The 16,721-nt window shown below is 35.0% G+C and overlaps 1 protein-coding gene across 5 annotated transcripts in view; it reads right to left on the bottom strand.

Moving 5' to 3' along the window:
* LOC135839796 (octopamine receptor beta-1R-like) overlaps window positions 1-16,721 on the bottom strand; it is a 342,285-nt gene that overhangs the window by 254,289 nt on the left and 71,275 nt on the right. Inside the window, exon 2 of one of the 5 annotated variants that reach the window (XM_065356003.1) lies at window positions 915-1,024. The exons of the other annotated variants lie outside the window; for them this stretch is intronic. The gene's annotated coding sequence lies outside the window, so the exon portion shown is untranslated. The remainder of the gene's footprint in view (window positions 1-914; window positions 1,025-16,721) is intronic. 5 annotated transcript variants of the gene reach the window in all.

Raw genomic sequence — 16,721 nt, 5'->3', positions numbered from 1 at the left:
TTGGTCATCATATTTGTTCAATGTCGCACCTCAGGAGTAATAAGGTCACATCTCAAAAAAGTGAAATTCTACAGAAGAGTGATTTTCTTTTTTTTAAAAACTTGATTCATTATTTTTATCAACTTATAATTAATTGTGAGGAATGAATAGCACCTCATTTTAAAGATCTGGTATCCTACCTTCATTTAGCATAAGAACACTTTGAAAAATAAAATCTTAAAGAGGAAATATTTCAATGTTTGGAAAACATTTTGAGTTATAACCTTTCATTAAAGTTGATGTGGAGGCGAAAGGAAGCGTCCAAAAAAAATTTCACACAAACAAAGTTGCAGAGAATTAAATTTCCAATCGACATAATGTCGTTAGTTTTTTTCTAGAGTACTTAGTTTTTGAGTTTTTCTCAAAAAACTAAAATTTCATGATATGTGCAAATTTATTTTTCTGAAAAGTGATCAATTTAAAAAAATTCTTCCATTTGGTACAAACCAATGAAAAATACACTTCTTGTGACTATTTCTAACTGACAAACATTCAAAACAATCAAAACTGTTTGTTAACACTTTGATTGTACGAAATTTGCTCAAAAAAGGTGGAGTTTTTTGAGATGTACCCTTACAACTCCAAACAACTTGCAATGTTTTTGAGATTTCGAGTTAGGCCATTTGCATTTTTTACAAGATCTAGATAATGTACCCAACTCAAAGTGTAATTTTTGGTTGAGGGGGGTCGTACAAACCCCAAAAATGCAAAAACATCAAAATCAATTTTTTTTTAGATGTGACCTTATTACTCCCGAGGTGCGATATGTAAGTAGTTATTTGCAGTTACATTTTTCAATCTGACTGCACAAAAAACCCCATTGCCAACCGGAAAACAACGTGATGATGATACAGAATTATAAAATAAAAACGTACTTGCAGCAGTTAGCATTTTCAACATGAATGAAGACCAGTCGAGTTGAAATTTCAAGTTTCTGTCCAGAATATAAATACATACACGTCTGCAATACATGGTAAACACTCACCTGCAAAAAGAATAAAAATAAAATAAAATTAGATATAGGTAGGTTTTCAGTTTTCACAGAAAGATACAACAAGCTGGAAATTTAATATCCCACATGGCGACTGCAGTCCCCCCCCCCCCTCCCAAGTGCAATATTTTACATCCAAGTACCTACATAAGTACGTATGTATAACTCCACCTATGTACTCGTATGTATCGAAAATAACATTGATTCTCGTTGGAGTGTAAGTGTAAGTGTAAAGTGGCTGTATACCTACGAATATATGGTATCACGTATCAGCATCACGTGGATGCTACAAAGACACCACCTAACCTTTACCAAGCTGGAAAGCTACCATACATATGTTGCCTGCGGCGGTATATTTCACTTACTTACGCAGTTAGGCGCTTTCGCCAAAAAAAAGAAAGAAAAACAAATAAGAGAATTCCGAACGTGCGAAAAATCCAAAATATGTTGCTTAGGCTGCGACTCGCTCGGCTATATCATAAATAGGCAGCCGCCGCGCCGTAGCAAAATAATAATTCGGCGACGTGGCGTGGCGTGGCATGGCGTGGCATTGCTCCGCCGTGAAATTCGCATAAGTATAACCTTTTTTTTTTCTTCTTTAGCCGGTGATGATATTTCAAAATGAAATTGCGTGTTGGCAAAAACACATCCGCCAGCAGCGTCGCAGCTCGCAGCCTTCGTCTCCGTGCAGTAAATTATCGGCATTAGTAATTCCACACCTAAAACCTAGGCGTAGCATTTTCTCAAGCTTTCGATCAGAATAGCGATAATTCCGAAGGGTTGTTGCGTTTTATTTTCTCTTCCGGTAAATTTCATTAAATCGAGTAGCTCCGCTACGTTTATTATTGGTAGGTAGGTAGGTAGGTAGGCAGGCAGGCTGGCAGGCAGGCGGGCTATATAGGAATATAAGGAACCGTCGACGTCGAGGCATCGAGCAACCGACTGTATACGAGAAATCAAATTGATTTTTATTTACGTTCGTTCGAGCGGTAGTACGAATTGACGAATAAATAAATAAACGAATAAAACGTAAATATATTTAGCATATATATATACGCATACCAGCGTACATCTATATTACGTTTGCTTACTTGTACTACGTGCAAGTGTAAGTACTTCAATCACATACCTACTTAATACACATTTGACATTACACGACTATACACTATACAGGCCCCTTTTCGATATTAAGATAGAATTCCTCATGACTAACAAAAAACAGTATTGTGATACGTAGGTTGCCTACTTTGTGTATTAAAGGCGATTTCAGCTCCGCAAAACTGGAATGACTACATAATGTCGTTGAGATAATTGAATCGGTCTTCGACGGATTTCCAAACAAAACTGGACCCAAGAGATTGACCACCTAGAGTTCATTTTTCACCAAACTGATGTAGGTATTTTCGAAAAAAAATTTCAATGAGTTTTACTCGCTGATTCGTAGCATTTTAAAATTTTCTATGAAAAGTTAATAAAAAACGAGAAAAATTGGTAGATTTTAACTTGATAAGAAATATTTATTTTCACGAATTTACACACACAACGTTTCGGCACACAGTGCCTTCATCAGGTGATGAGAAAAGACTGACGCTAGTGGAATAATGCAAGTACGATGAATCGAGTAAACGAGATAAAATTATCTAATTGAAATGTACCAGAGCTTTATACGAGTCGAAGCCTGCCACATCGGTCTTTTTGTTGATACAATTCGGATTACTTAAAATATGTAGGACCTCGGTAGTTTTTCTCTTCTGCAAATTCCCACAACCCTTGTGTAAAATTTTAGCCTCGTCAAAATTAAATTTATGATTGTATTTTACAGCATGTTCTGAGAGAGCAGTATTAGTTTTTCCATTTCTAACATCCAAATTGTGCCTATAGAGTCTGTCACGGAGATGCTGTTTTGTTTCACCAACGTAATCAACATTACAGTTGTTACAGGTCACTTTGTATACAACATTACTCTGGCTCATGGGGGGAATTTTATTTTTAGTGTTAGAGAAAATTCTTTTACAAAGGGTGTTCGAATTTTTATAAGCGAAAGTGATAGCCGAATCCTCCTGCCTACACAACATTTCTATTTTTTTAGACGTTTTTCCTGCATAGTTAATACTTACAAATTTTTTTGGTTCATTGACAGAGTGAGTAACAGAGGGAGTTTTTGGTTGAAAGAAAGCCTTTATTTGAGACTCTATCATTTTGAACGGATAATCGTTGGCTAAAGCTACGTTGTAAATTTCATTAATTTTTTCTTTATGAAAACAAGCATTGGAGAGACCAAGAACCCTGTCTATGAGATTTTTCAAAACGTTAATTTTTTGTTTAGCAGGTTGGAAGGAATGAAAATTCACTAATCTCCCACTTGCTATGGGTTTGGTGTAGTGTTTGGTCAAAAAAAGGTTATCAGTAGTTATAATCTGCACATCCAGAAACGAAATGACACCAGAGTTTTCTTTTTCAATTGTGAATTTTATACTACTATGTAGGGAATTTGCAAATTCGAAAAGCTGATCAATTTTGTCTTTTTTAACATAAAATAAGCTGTCATCGACATATTTTCTAACAAACATAATATCATCCTTATATTTAAAATTTTCAAGCGTCCATTCTGCACCTAATAATTATTGAACTATCTGAACCTATTAGGTACACCATTTATTAGTATTAAATGGGTAGATAATTCACCAAAAGTGACAATTTATGACAATTTGAAAAATGGTCTTAATCAACAGTAGACTATTCAAGTAAACTAACAAAACAAGACCTTATTCTAAAATCTACAAATTTAGGACGTCCCTGTTTTTAAGAATCCTAGCTACACATGAATTTTGGACAAAAAATTCATCAAATCACTCGTTATTCTCAAGGTTTATTTCCCGAGAACGACCACTTTCAGGTAGGGGGAAGAAAGTGGTGTCAATCGTTTGTGCTCCGTTTGTGTTATTTTGTGCACTTGCTCTTTTTTTATGTGCTCCCCCCAACCCTCAATTTTTAAAAAAACATTTTTGTTGACCTGGGGAAATGAAAATCGGCCACTTCGCATTGGAGGGGGGGGGTGAAAGTGGGGGAAAGCACAAACGATTGACACCATTTTCACCTCCCCCCCCCCCCAAAATGCAAAGTGGTTGACTTTAATTTCACTATAGGCTGACCACAACAATTTTTTAAAAACTGAGGGGAGGGGGGAGCATAAAAAAATAATTGCACAAAAGAGCACAAACGAAGCATAAATGATTGACACCACTTTTATCCCCCCCCCCCCAATGCAATAATTTTAGCTGCAGGATTTTTATGTTTTAATTCGAAGAATCTCGTTTTGATCTTTCATAGAATCTGCATAATTTAGACCTGCTGGGATGATTTTCAGTACAGTTGATGCATCGAGAAGGTTTTTCACATTTAGACTCGTGTTTTGGTTCTCCACAGTTGCCACAAAGATGTATATTCGATTTGCAAAATTTAGCTACGTGACCAAATTTGAAACAGCAATAATATTGTAATGGATTTGGGATTGACAAACGAACTGGAATATTCAAATATCCTAGTTTTACTTTGGTTGGCAGCCTGGACAAATTGAATTCAAGTTCATAAATGTTGGTGGATGTTGATTTGCCATTGATTTTTTTTTTAGATCCGTCTGATAGATATGATGTTATCTTTGTGGAATTCAGAGAGTTCCTCCGTATTGAGATCTTGAAGGTTGGTACTGTAAATTATGCCTTTTGATTTATTGAAATGTTCATGTTTAGCTATTACAATTTTTGCATCACCACATAAGGTTTTTCTTCGAATTGCTGCTTCTTAACGTACTGGAGATTTGATTAAATAAGATTTGTTGCGGAGTTTCTTGATTGTTATAGAAGGGTCAATGCAGCTAAAGAATTTGAACAATGCGATCGGCCGATCGGGCTTGGTTTTTTGCCCTCAATTTTCATTACCAGGAAAACGAATGGCTCGGATGAGCCATCAGGGTACGCCATAGGTATAGATTGCTATGCAAAATAATTTTCAAACAGTAGGTATTACTTAAGAGATGTGTATAGCTCGACGTCTAAATACAGAATGATCATTGATTTTCATTTCCCCAAGTCGACCAAAATGTTTTTTTTTTTAAATTGAGGAGCGGGGGAGCACATAAAAAAAGAGGAAGTGCACAAAAGAACACAAACGAAGCACAAAGGATTGGCATCACTTCCACCCCCCCCCCCCGCCTGAAAGTGGTCGTTCTGGAGAAATAAACCTTCGTTCCCAGGACACAGCTTTTAAAACAAAAAACAAAAAAAACAGCTACCTAAATGGGAAATTTATAGAGCCCTACAGGATTAAATTTCCAAAATTTTCCAAAATTGAATACAAATTGGGTAGACTAATTAGAAAACAAAGCGACCGCAAAATGCTCAAAATTTTCATCTTCATAATTGAGCATCACGCAGCCATCCGATTATTTTCATGGCGTTTATGCAATTTTTGAACAATTTTGAAAAATTCAACCTAACTCTCCACGTGAAGCTCTCAATTTTTCATGTGGACAACAGGAATTTTTTGGTTGAAAAAATGGACAATATCGATAACTGAACGACTGAATTTTCTCATTTTTTTTCTCCTTTCAACTCGAGCATCGTCCAAAGAATTTTTCCTTATGTACGAACGACAAGTACTTAATTGCATCCTAATCATTCGATTTATCAACTTGAGTAATGTATACTTATTTGGATACTCCAGGAAAGGTTTCACACGAGCAAGTCTACAAAAATATGTACCATCACTTTTTTCTCCACCTTTATACACGTGTGCCTTGTCACAATGTACAAATAACAATGTTTTCCCCTTCATTTCGACAAAAATTCCGGTCGACCCAGTCGCGTTTCTTCGTCGTATACACAAATAGGTACACATACCTATAACCTATACGAGTAATATGCAATTTTATACGTGTCGAATTTCCAAGTCGATGAACAGCGATCATGCTTTCTCGTATCAACGTACTCGTACTTTACGTATGTAGTACGTCTACGTAGTACACATATAACGTAATATGTATACGAACACGAACTTATGAGACAGACAAAATTTCCATCTTAACATTTAATACAAATTTCCGCACCATTTCACGCAATATTGAACAACAAATTTCCGTCTACAGAACGCTGCGATACATCAACAATATTCAACATTAGATACTCGTACTCGTACATGCATACGCACATCTTAGGTACCTACCTATATTTACACAAGTGTATAATAGTGTAGATAGGTTTTAACATAACTCAAGCATTCATGGTTTTCAACTTATATACTGGGAAGTGAGAAACATATTTTTCTGAAAAATCAGTACCTATTTTACGTGATAACCTTTAATTCCCTATCAACATCGGCTGAACGATACCAATGTTAGGCCGATGAACTAATGACCTAACCTTGATACTTAGTAGGTAATCATTTCAAGTACCTAATCCTAATCAATGTAGGTACTACATTAATACACATACGTACATATACAGAGTGGGCCAAAAGTCAGTACCCCGATTTTCACGTTTTAGTTTTTCTTTAAAAAATCAAAAACTAAGCATCCTAGAAAAAAACTAACGACATCATGTCGATTCGAAATTTAATTCTCTACAACTTTGTCGTCATGAATTTCATTTTGGACGCTTCCTTTCGCCTCCAGATCGATTTTTGTGACTTGATGATTTTTATGAAGAAATTTTCAAAAGTTCATTTCAAAGAGTTTTAGTTTTTCTTTAAAAAATCAAAAACTAAGCATCCTAGAAAAAAAGTAACGACATTATGTCGATTGGAAATTTAATTCTCTACCATTTTGTTTTCGTGAAATTTTTTTTGGACGCTTCCTTTCGCCTCCAGATCAATTTTTATGAAGCTCAGTTGGCAATTTTTTGAAAACTTTAGTTTTTTGTAAAAAAATCAAAAACTAAGCATCTAAGAAAAAAACTAACGACATTATGTCGATTGGAAATTTAATTATCTACAATTTTCCTCCATGTAATTTTTTCATAGGATGCTTCTTTTCATCTCCAGATCAATTTTAATGAAACTTTGCTTGCAAATTTTTCGAAAATTTTAGGTTTTTGTAGAAAAAAATCAAAAACTAAGCATCCTAGAAAAAACTAATGACATTCTAGCAATTGGATATTTTGAAATGAACTTTTGAAAAATTCAATGTTTTTACTTTCTTATTTCCATTTGGCAATTTGCCAAAAATTCAAAATCTTCATCTAAAATTTTTTTCAAATTATAACAATGGTAAAAAATGGTAGAAAAAGTATCAAAGTTGTAGACAATCAAATTTCCAATCGACATAATGTCGTTAGTTTTTTTCTAGGATGCTTAGTTTTTGATTTTTTTTACAAAAAACTAAAATTTTCGAAAAATTTGCAAGCAAAGTTTCATTAAAATTGATCTGGAGATGAAAAGAACCATCCTACGAATAAATTACATGGAAGAAAATTGTAGAGAATTAAATTTCCAATCGACGTAATGTCGTTACTTTTTTTCTAGGATGCTTAGTTTTTGATTTTTTAAAGAAAAACTAAAACTCTTTGAAATGAACTTTTGAAAATTTCTTCTTAAAAATCATCAAGTCACAAAAATCGATCTGGAGGCGAAAGGAAGCGTCCAAAATGAAATTCATGACGACAAAGTTGTAGAGAATTAAATTTCGAATCGACATGATGTCGTTAGTTTTTTTCTAGGATGCTTGGTTTTTGATTTTTTAAAGAAAAACTAAAACGTGAGAATCGGGGTACTGACTTTTGGCCCACTCTGTATAAACAATAACTAGACGTACGATTTTCACACTATGTTCCTAATTATTTGAGAATTATTTCCACGGGTACTTTTATCTTTCCTTATCCGCAAACTAACCAGACATTATCAATTGATAAAGAGTACCTACGGTAGAAGAGTGATTCTTGAATGAAATGGGATTTATGACGCATATTCTGCGAATACCTACCTACAATGAATATCACCTGATAGAGGAAACCTTCACAATCCATGAACTCCGATTGAGCTAAAATTTGGCTCACTGACACGTTGAACACCTCGAAATCGAACTTTGATTTTTCGATTTTTGGAAAATTTTCAAAAATTTCCATTTTGTCCATTTTCAAAAATTTTCTACAAATTAGAAAACCAACTCGGGCCGCCTAAAATTAAAAATTCAGTTCTAAGGCGTAGCGTAGGTGACACGTCGGAGTAGGCGTTTTAAAAATAAGGTTCATTTTTTAGTACCTATTTATACTTCCATATTTTCGAAAATATGTACAAACGCGAGAAAAATATTGGTTTACGCGACGAACAAAATTCGACGGAACGGAGGTGTTTTTTTGCCGAGTAAAATAAGGTTGATTAAACGACACCACCTTACGCTAATTTAAGCTCACCATCTAGTGAAAAAAAAGGATCGTTTCAGCGGAGAAATTTCGATTTCGAGAAAATTTTAATTAATTTTTTTTTACGCGCCTCGCGGTCGTTTTCGGAAGAAGCATATACCAGGGGGATCATATTGGAAAAAACGACCGAGCTAAAAAATATATTCGATTATAAAACCGAAAAATTAATTAAATTTTTGCCACAACGAAACGCGTTGCCGAAAGTGAGATACTCGTAGTATACGTAGAGTATACCTATAGGTAGATAGACAGGTTAGGTAATATAGGTATAGAGACATTGTATGGATCGTATTACACACTAATATAATATAGGTACACATTCGACCAGTATAGAGATACATTCGAATTATAAGAAATTTTCACACACGTGGCGCTAGAACTACTTACATGTAATCTTGATTTGACAACATTCTATATAAACTTAAATTGAAAGTCGAGATTTTTCTGTCGATGGAATTTTTTTTTCTTCATATTTCGATTCGAAAATAAACAGTCGATAATTTTTCTCGGAAAAAGAGAAGGCATCGACCTTTTAAAATTAATTTAACAACCTCGATCGGTGTTTTTTTTTTCGACTGTATGAAAACTCGTCAAACTGGTGATACTTGAATATGCCGCATAACGCGCAGTTTCAACTTATTTTTGATAAATAATAATCGATAAAGAACCTATTGGCCTATATAATTGATAATTACTTAAAATAAATTACACGCTTCATAGCGAAAACAAAGCCGACAAAAAGTAGTCGAATACCAGGGTAGGTAAAAGTATATAGTGTGTACTTAACTCGTCATCAATATTTACGAGTATCAGCGTAGACTCGTATAGGTATAATGTCGCTCAAATATCGAGTAATATGCATTATGAATTCATTTTTTACCATAGTCGTTTCTTTTTCTTCTTTTAAACGACTGAATCGTCGATCGTAGATAGGTATAAAAGTACCTATATAAGTAAGTTAATATGAAATACAAGCTTAGAACGAGGGTAAATTAAATATTTAAGAAAGTAGCTTCTATTGAAGAACATTTAAGACCATGTTACTAAATTAATTGGCCAGCGAATTTGTATCTTAATTTTTTCAATATGTGCGAGCATTGAGCATTTCAAGACGTAGGTATACTTACCTAATTGCTCTTAAAAATAGGTAGGTAAGTACTAAAGTACCTACAGCTAGATAATTTGTGCTTGGAAACGACATTTCGAAAATTCCACGTCCCAAGTCGAATTTTTAGTGGCGAATTACTATCTACCTTTCGTTTACCTACCTAATATTTCGCGAATTATAATAATACCGTGCTCGTCTAACCAAAATGCCAAACCGAGAAACGAAGATATACTAATACAATATAAATATGTTTTTAATTCAAATGTCCGTGTAGAAATATAGCGAAGGTATTCTCTATCTCTACCTATTTCAGTAATACTAATATCTATACCTAAACAGGAAAATTCACTCTCTTCTCTATGCTATACAATAGCGAATACGACTACAAAAGGAAAATGCTTTAATGTTAACAAGCTGTAAGGCCACACGTAATGGTACAAAAGCGAGCAAAGAACAGTTGTACTATGCATACTTAAACTTACTTACACCCTTGGCATTTTTATTTGGTCGCCTTCATCATTACCACCATATTATCGTAAACGGTATAAAATGTTAGCGCCAACGCCAGAATTGACTCCTTTTATAAACCCCGGATTTCAACATAGTATTTCTAGATGTAGTTTTTCTTTGCCCAATGTCTATCATGAAACCGAAACAAATCTCACAAAAAATGCATCGGCACGATCGAGGAGCAACCTCTCCCCTATTTTTTTTTTTTTTTTTTTTTGACGTGTACCTACCTAATTATATGTAAGTAGGTATTTAGGTGTTTGTTTATTATTAGTAAATAGTGATTGAGAATTAATATGAAAAAGGCGTGGAAAAATAAAAATAGGTAGGTACCAGTTGATGGAATCACCTCGCATCTGCATTGCATCGTATTCGTGATAAAGAAAACTCATTTCGTATGATCGTGCAGCGCTTATTTAAAATTTTTAATTTCATATGGTACGAGTAGCACCAGTAAGTACATCCTCTGAAAAAGCTGCGAGTCATTTTTATTGCCACACCACGAACTATATAGGAGAATGATAGTTCATCTTCTACTAGTATAGAACACATTCGAGTAACGTCGCATAGCTCGTTTATTCCTCGTGCGAAGAAATAAAAATTAATTCGTTCGTAATTATACGCATACTTTTCACTTGTCACAGGCTCCTACGAGTATTTATAAACTCGCGAGTCAGACGAGTGGTAAAAATAAAATTAGTGCCCTCTGTATTGGAAAAAAGAACAAGTTAAAAACATCTAAAATTAAATAAAAATAATATTTATAAGTTATAATGATAATGATTGGACTAAACAGTAAACAGAGCACAACCAGCAGAAAATGTTTTTGGACCCACAAAATAACTAAAACGATGTCCTATCAGGATAACAACTGTGAGTATACCGCCAGATCAAAGGCTCTGTACAGTGAGTACTTACATATCGCACCCCGGGAGTAATAAAGTTACATCTCAAAAAAAATTGATTTTGACGTTTTTGCAATTTTGGGGTTTGTATGACCCACCTCAACCAAAAATCACACTCGCAAATGGCCTAACTCCAAATCCCAACAACATTGCAAGTGGTTTGGAGTTATAATGGTACATCTCAAAAAACTCCACCATTTTTAAGCGAATTTCATACATACAAAGTGTTAACAAACAGTTTTGATTGTTTTGAATGTTTGTCAGTTAGAAATAGTCACAAGGAGTGCATTTTTTATTGGTTTGTACCAAATGGAAAAATTTTTTTAAATTGATCACTTTTCAGAAAAATGAATTTGCACATATCATGAAATTTTAGTTTTTTGAGAAAAACTCAAAAACTAAGCACTCTAGAAAAAAACTAACGACATTATGTTGATTGGAAATTTAATTCTCTGCAACTTTGTTATGGACGCTTCCTTTCGCCTCCAGATCAATTTTAATGAAAGGTTATAACTCAAAATGTTTTCCAAACATTGAAATATTTCCTCTTTAAGATTTTATTTTTCAAAGTGTTCTTATGCTAAATGAAGGTAGGATACCAGATCTTTAAAATGAGGTACTGTTCATTCCTCACAATTAATTATAAGTTGATAAAAATAATGAATCAAGTTTTTAAAAAAAAGAAAATCATTCTCCTGTAAAATTTCACTTTTTTGAGATGTAACCTTATTACTCCCGAGGTGCGATATGATGACTTGGTCTCTGAATCGGATTCTGATGGATATCAGCTTGGATATCGTATGTCCCATGGAGTCTCCAGGTAGCAATTTTTCAAGAATTCCAGTTTCTCAAAAAAGTGCCACAAACTGTCAAAATGAACTTTAGCACCCATAAACGTGTAAGAAGTCATTTTTGTGGCGAGTAAGTATATTTTGTGCGTTTCTCACGCTATTTTTGTCCTCTTGGTGTGTTTGGCATTTCCAATACCTCCTGGGGTGTCGGCTTGTACAGCAATTTGTGGCTGTGTGTTTGCTACATATTTTTACGGTACACAGATACGCATATAGATTTTTATGATGCACAAATACGCACTATTGGCAGCTGCATTGAGTTGCATTTATTATGAGGGGTTATCTTAGCGACCATGGGTGACGGAGGCAAGGGTACTCTCACTTATTCACTTATTTGAGTACAAATATACCAGCAAAGAGTTTGGCTGAGCACAGTGATCTCAGTTGTTGTAAGAATTTGTTGAAGTAAAGTGCCTGGGCGGTGATGCTTGAAAATCGTAATTGGTCGTAATTGGCCTTATCGGTCGTTATTTTTTTTTTGGTCAGCAAATTTTTTTCATTTTTTCAAGCATAGCAGTTCCTCATAACGCAGTTTACACCGTTTTGTCAAAATTTTCATTATGACTGATAAGGCCAATTACGAATTTCAAGCATCACCGCCCTGTGCTTGTTGCTGCTATTTTCCGTGGTCACCTAAGAGATACCTGCTCCATTGACGCTGTATTGACTATTACAAATACGATACCAAGTATTACGCGAATACGTAAGTTATCTTACTGAGTACACTGATACATGAATACTTGTTAGAATATGTTTTGCTTGAGTTGTTTGAATGATATCATGGTGCATTGCGCATGCAATGTAACTAGATATGATTTTAATTGGGACAGTGATTGTGATTAGTACAGTGGTCACCTTTTGATACACAAATTGTACGTCTTGTCAGTGAGTCAGGACCCTGCAGGGTACTCAAAGAGGTACCACTATGCAGTATGAGTGACGAGCCATACAGGCGACGATGTGGCCTCTCCGATAAATCTGTGTTGGTTCCTAGGGGGTTGCTGAACGGCGCTGCTAGTTGGCCATTGAAGATCATTCTGTTATACTGACACTGATTGGTGAACCAGGGGTAGAATTGGTACTCGGGTCCAAAGCATCCCCACAGTTGGCCATGGCTGAGACTGCACAGCCTGAGACGGAGGACTTTCAGAATTGATTGAGATTGAGATATTTACGAGTTATCTACAAGTTATTTACGAGCCTTCCATGATCTATGAGTTGTTACATGTGTGTACTCAAAAGCGATTATTTTTATTACAGATCGCTTATCATCCATTCAAGTTCCAGCCAAGCCAGAACTCCGGACCTGACAACCTCAATTGATTGCTTGATTGATTTACAATATCAATTTAGATAATTTGCATATTCTTTTGATGGCGTTTTATTTAACCTGACAATTGCTTATGTTTAATAATTAATAAATAGTCGTGTGGTTTGTAATGGCTATTTCCTGACATATTTCCAAAGGGTATCTTTTACACACCAAAATTCGCGTTGCCACTTTTAATGATGTAAAAAAATCAGTTTGAAAATTTGCAATTGAAATAAACATACCTATAACAGCGCAGGCTAATTTTTTTTAAATCGAAAGATTCAGAAAAGTACTGCTCCTAAAAATATAAATGAGGCCCAATTTTGATTTCAAGAGTCCCAAATTTGAAGATGGAGGTCCTAAAATCAACGTAGAAAATTGAAAAATATGTTTTTCCAAGCTGTATTTTAACCTCGAACCCAAAATTTGAATAGATTTGGACCCATGGATCAAGATGTGCCCAAAAAATCAAATTTTTGGAATTTTTGGACTTTTTGGGACTACTCTTTCCGTAGCTTGGAAAAACTGAAATACAACCACAACTTATTTTGTTGAAATACCTTCCAGGGAGCGAGATCTAAATTCTAAAAGAGGATGCAAAAAATCAATCCCTCGTTTTCAGCGTTTTTCCCCACTGTTGATAATAATTTTTTCTGCATTTTTCGTGTGGTAGCCGCTTTTTATTTTTTTTATGAGGTGGAATACTATGATGAATAGTTACTGGTGATGGCTGCGGTTCGGGCTTGTGCTCAGTGCTCACACACGTCGATGTCGGTGCACAGAATTATGATTACAATTACGATGCGAGTAAGCAGCACGTAGCACAGTCGCTTCGAGATATTTTTAATTAACTTTAATTGAGCGCGCATTTGTCGTACTAAATAATAAAAGTACCTACAGTAAACCATGCGAAACATTTCAATAAACCTTATTCGATATAGCATCACCGCCGTACAGGCGTGCACTGTACAGTCAACAATATCATACGTAGGTAGATCTATATAATACTGTCGAACACCGTCTAAATACATGCCTAAATGTACAAAAAGCGACATCAAATCCAATATACTCGAGCAACGTGCACATGAAGCGAATAAGTTAAAACCAAAAAAAAACCTCATCTGGAAAATTTTTCGTCCAACATCAAAATAAAAAGCACCTCGTTACATTTAAAATTTAATTTCGGTAATGGCAACTCAAAAATTTACACACATTATTCGAGACTACCTACATACATATTTTGTTTTCGAAATTCACTCAAAATGAAAACGAAAGTCTAATTTTCACGAGAACCTCCAGAATAAGGCCGAAAATAGATCGAGGGCCGGAAGTTATATTTACCCAATAAATAGGAAGCAATAACTTCGAGACGTGCGACAATTTTTTTTCTTGTACATTTTCTGTCAAAGTGGCTGCCGAACCTGTTTTCTTAATTGGTTGACATGCAGGTATTACATACTTACATTGTCAAACTCGAAAGAAAAGATGAAAAATGAATTAATATTTCTGTAAGTAATAACTTTATATGTATTTTTGATTCCTATAAATTTGGGCAGAATTCCAAAAATTCTTTAAGAAATGATGAGAATCAAAGGAGAGAAAGTGATGTTTTCATTTACATCGCCATCTCATCGTTCTATTCGTAAGTTCAAAACTTCAAATGTTCAAAACTTGAAACCAAACAAGATACGAGCTTCTTTTTGGTAAAATATTCGAAATTACGATTAGGTACAGACAATAACGTATAATTACTTAAATTTATTAACTAACGCGTACGTAGATTTATTAATTACGAGTATGTGTAGACGATGTAGGACACGACGCAACGTTCATTTACTCGTATACTATACTCGCATATATACCGCAGAAGTACTGAATTGGCAGAGATGGCAGCCGCGGTGGTGGTGGTGTTGGTGGCGTTGGTGGAGGTACATCTACATACGAGTAGGTACCTAGTTCTACTACCTACTTCGAGTATGAGTTACCTCCATGTAGTCATAATGCCATAGACCATAGACCATAGACCATAGAAATAGGTAGTCGTAAGTACGATTGAGTGTGTTATTAGTTACCTACATTATGTGACTTACTGGAATAAAAAATTAACATATTAGGTAAGTACCTACTCTTCGAGTCTTCGACCTTGATGAATATAAAGCGGTATTATACCGCTTTTTTCCCTAGCGCTTTCCGTGTTTCGCTTTCGCGATCTCTTCCGTTAAGCGGCGTCAGACCTCACAGACGGCACCGAACACCTTTACCGTGAACGTGAACGTGAACGTGAACGTGAAACTAGTTTCAAGAATTTGTGAATGCGAATTTTTGTTTATGAACTTATGATATCACTATATAAAGATGATCCGGCGTTAAAGCGCTTACCGATAAATTTTTCATACTTGTACGAATACCACATTTATATATATCGTAAAATATTCGTCGAATAATTTTATATCGCATTATTCAGGCAATAGATACTTTTTTTTATGAGCCAACTGAGAGATTTTTTCGCTTTATTCAAGGATATCGAGACTGTGGTAAATTTTCAACATTGATTGTACGTACGTACGAATATTGATGCGAATGCAATGCAGCAAGATGGAAATTTATCTAGCGATTGACGTAATCGATAGAGCTGTTCACAGGTGGCAACTGGCAACTGACAACTGATCATCGATAGGTAAGTATGCCAAGTTGGAAATGGTGCTACAATAATGTTTCTTTACTGTCTGCTAAGGGTGGAAGCACATTTTTCATTCACGTATGACGTACGAATTCGATATACGAATGAAAATTTTTGAAATTACGTAGGTCTAGGTATGATTCTTGGAACTTGAATTTTTCAAGCAATACGTGTAGGTACTACATTATAGTCCGGCATATGACAATAGGAGTAATTGCCCCCCCCCGCCGATCCTCCGGGATACCTTTTTTCTTAAAAGGGACATTCTAAGGAACATTTTAAAGCAAAATTGCCCAAAAAAAAGTTGGCCTTGCATACAAAATGGCGACCATTTTGATTGACAGGTCAGCCGAAATCGCAGATTTTGCGTTTCAACATAGGATTTGCACGAAATTTTTCAAACTTTACAAAGGTAGATCGAAAGATCATGCAAAAATTTATCACCAGTCAAAATTTCAAGTGCTAAAGAGCGTTTTTCGATTTTTGGTGAATTTTTGAAAATCGAATTTATGCCAAAAATGAGGGATAAAATCAAAATTTTACCAAATTGACCAAGAAAGCTGAAATTTAGGATATACCCTATTTTCGACATGCCAAATCGATTGGAAACGGTTTTAACCCGTTTTGAGCAGTTCTGGAGCCTTCAGCAGATTTTTGAAACTCGAAATATCCACAAAATTCCATTAAATTAAAGTTGTAAAGCTTTTAGAGCCTCCAGCGACACTTTTGAAAATTACTGGAGCCTCCAGCAGATTTTTGAAACTTTAAATGTTTACAAAATTTCATCAAATGGAGATGGAGAGTCGAAATTCATTGTGCAAACTAATTTTAACACCCTCTGAAGACGACTTCAGGTGTGTTCAAGTCATTTTAGAGCCTCCAGCGACTTTTTTGAAAATTACTGGAGCCTCCA

The sequence above is a fragment of the Planococcus citri genome, chromosome 3 (genome assembly GCF_950023065.1).
Source record: "Planococcus citri chromosome 3, ihPlaCitr1.1, whole genome shotgun sequence".
Classification (NCBI taxonomy): Eukaryota; Metazoa; Arthropoda; class Insecta; order Hemiptera; family Pseudococcidae; genus Planococcus; species Planococcus citri.
Note: the sequence above shows the minus strand (reverse complement) of the source record. Positions and strands in the feature narration are given on the sequence as shown.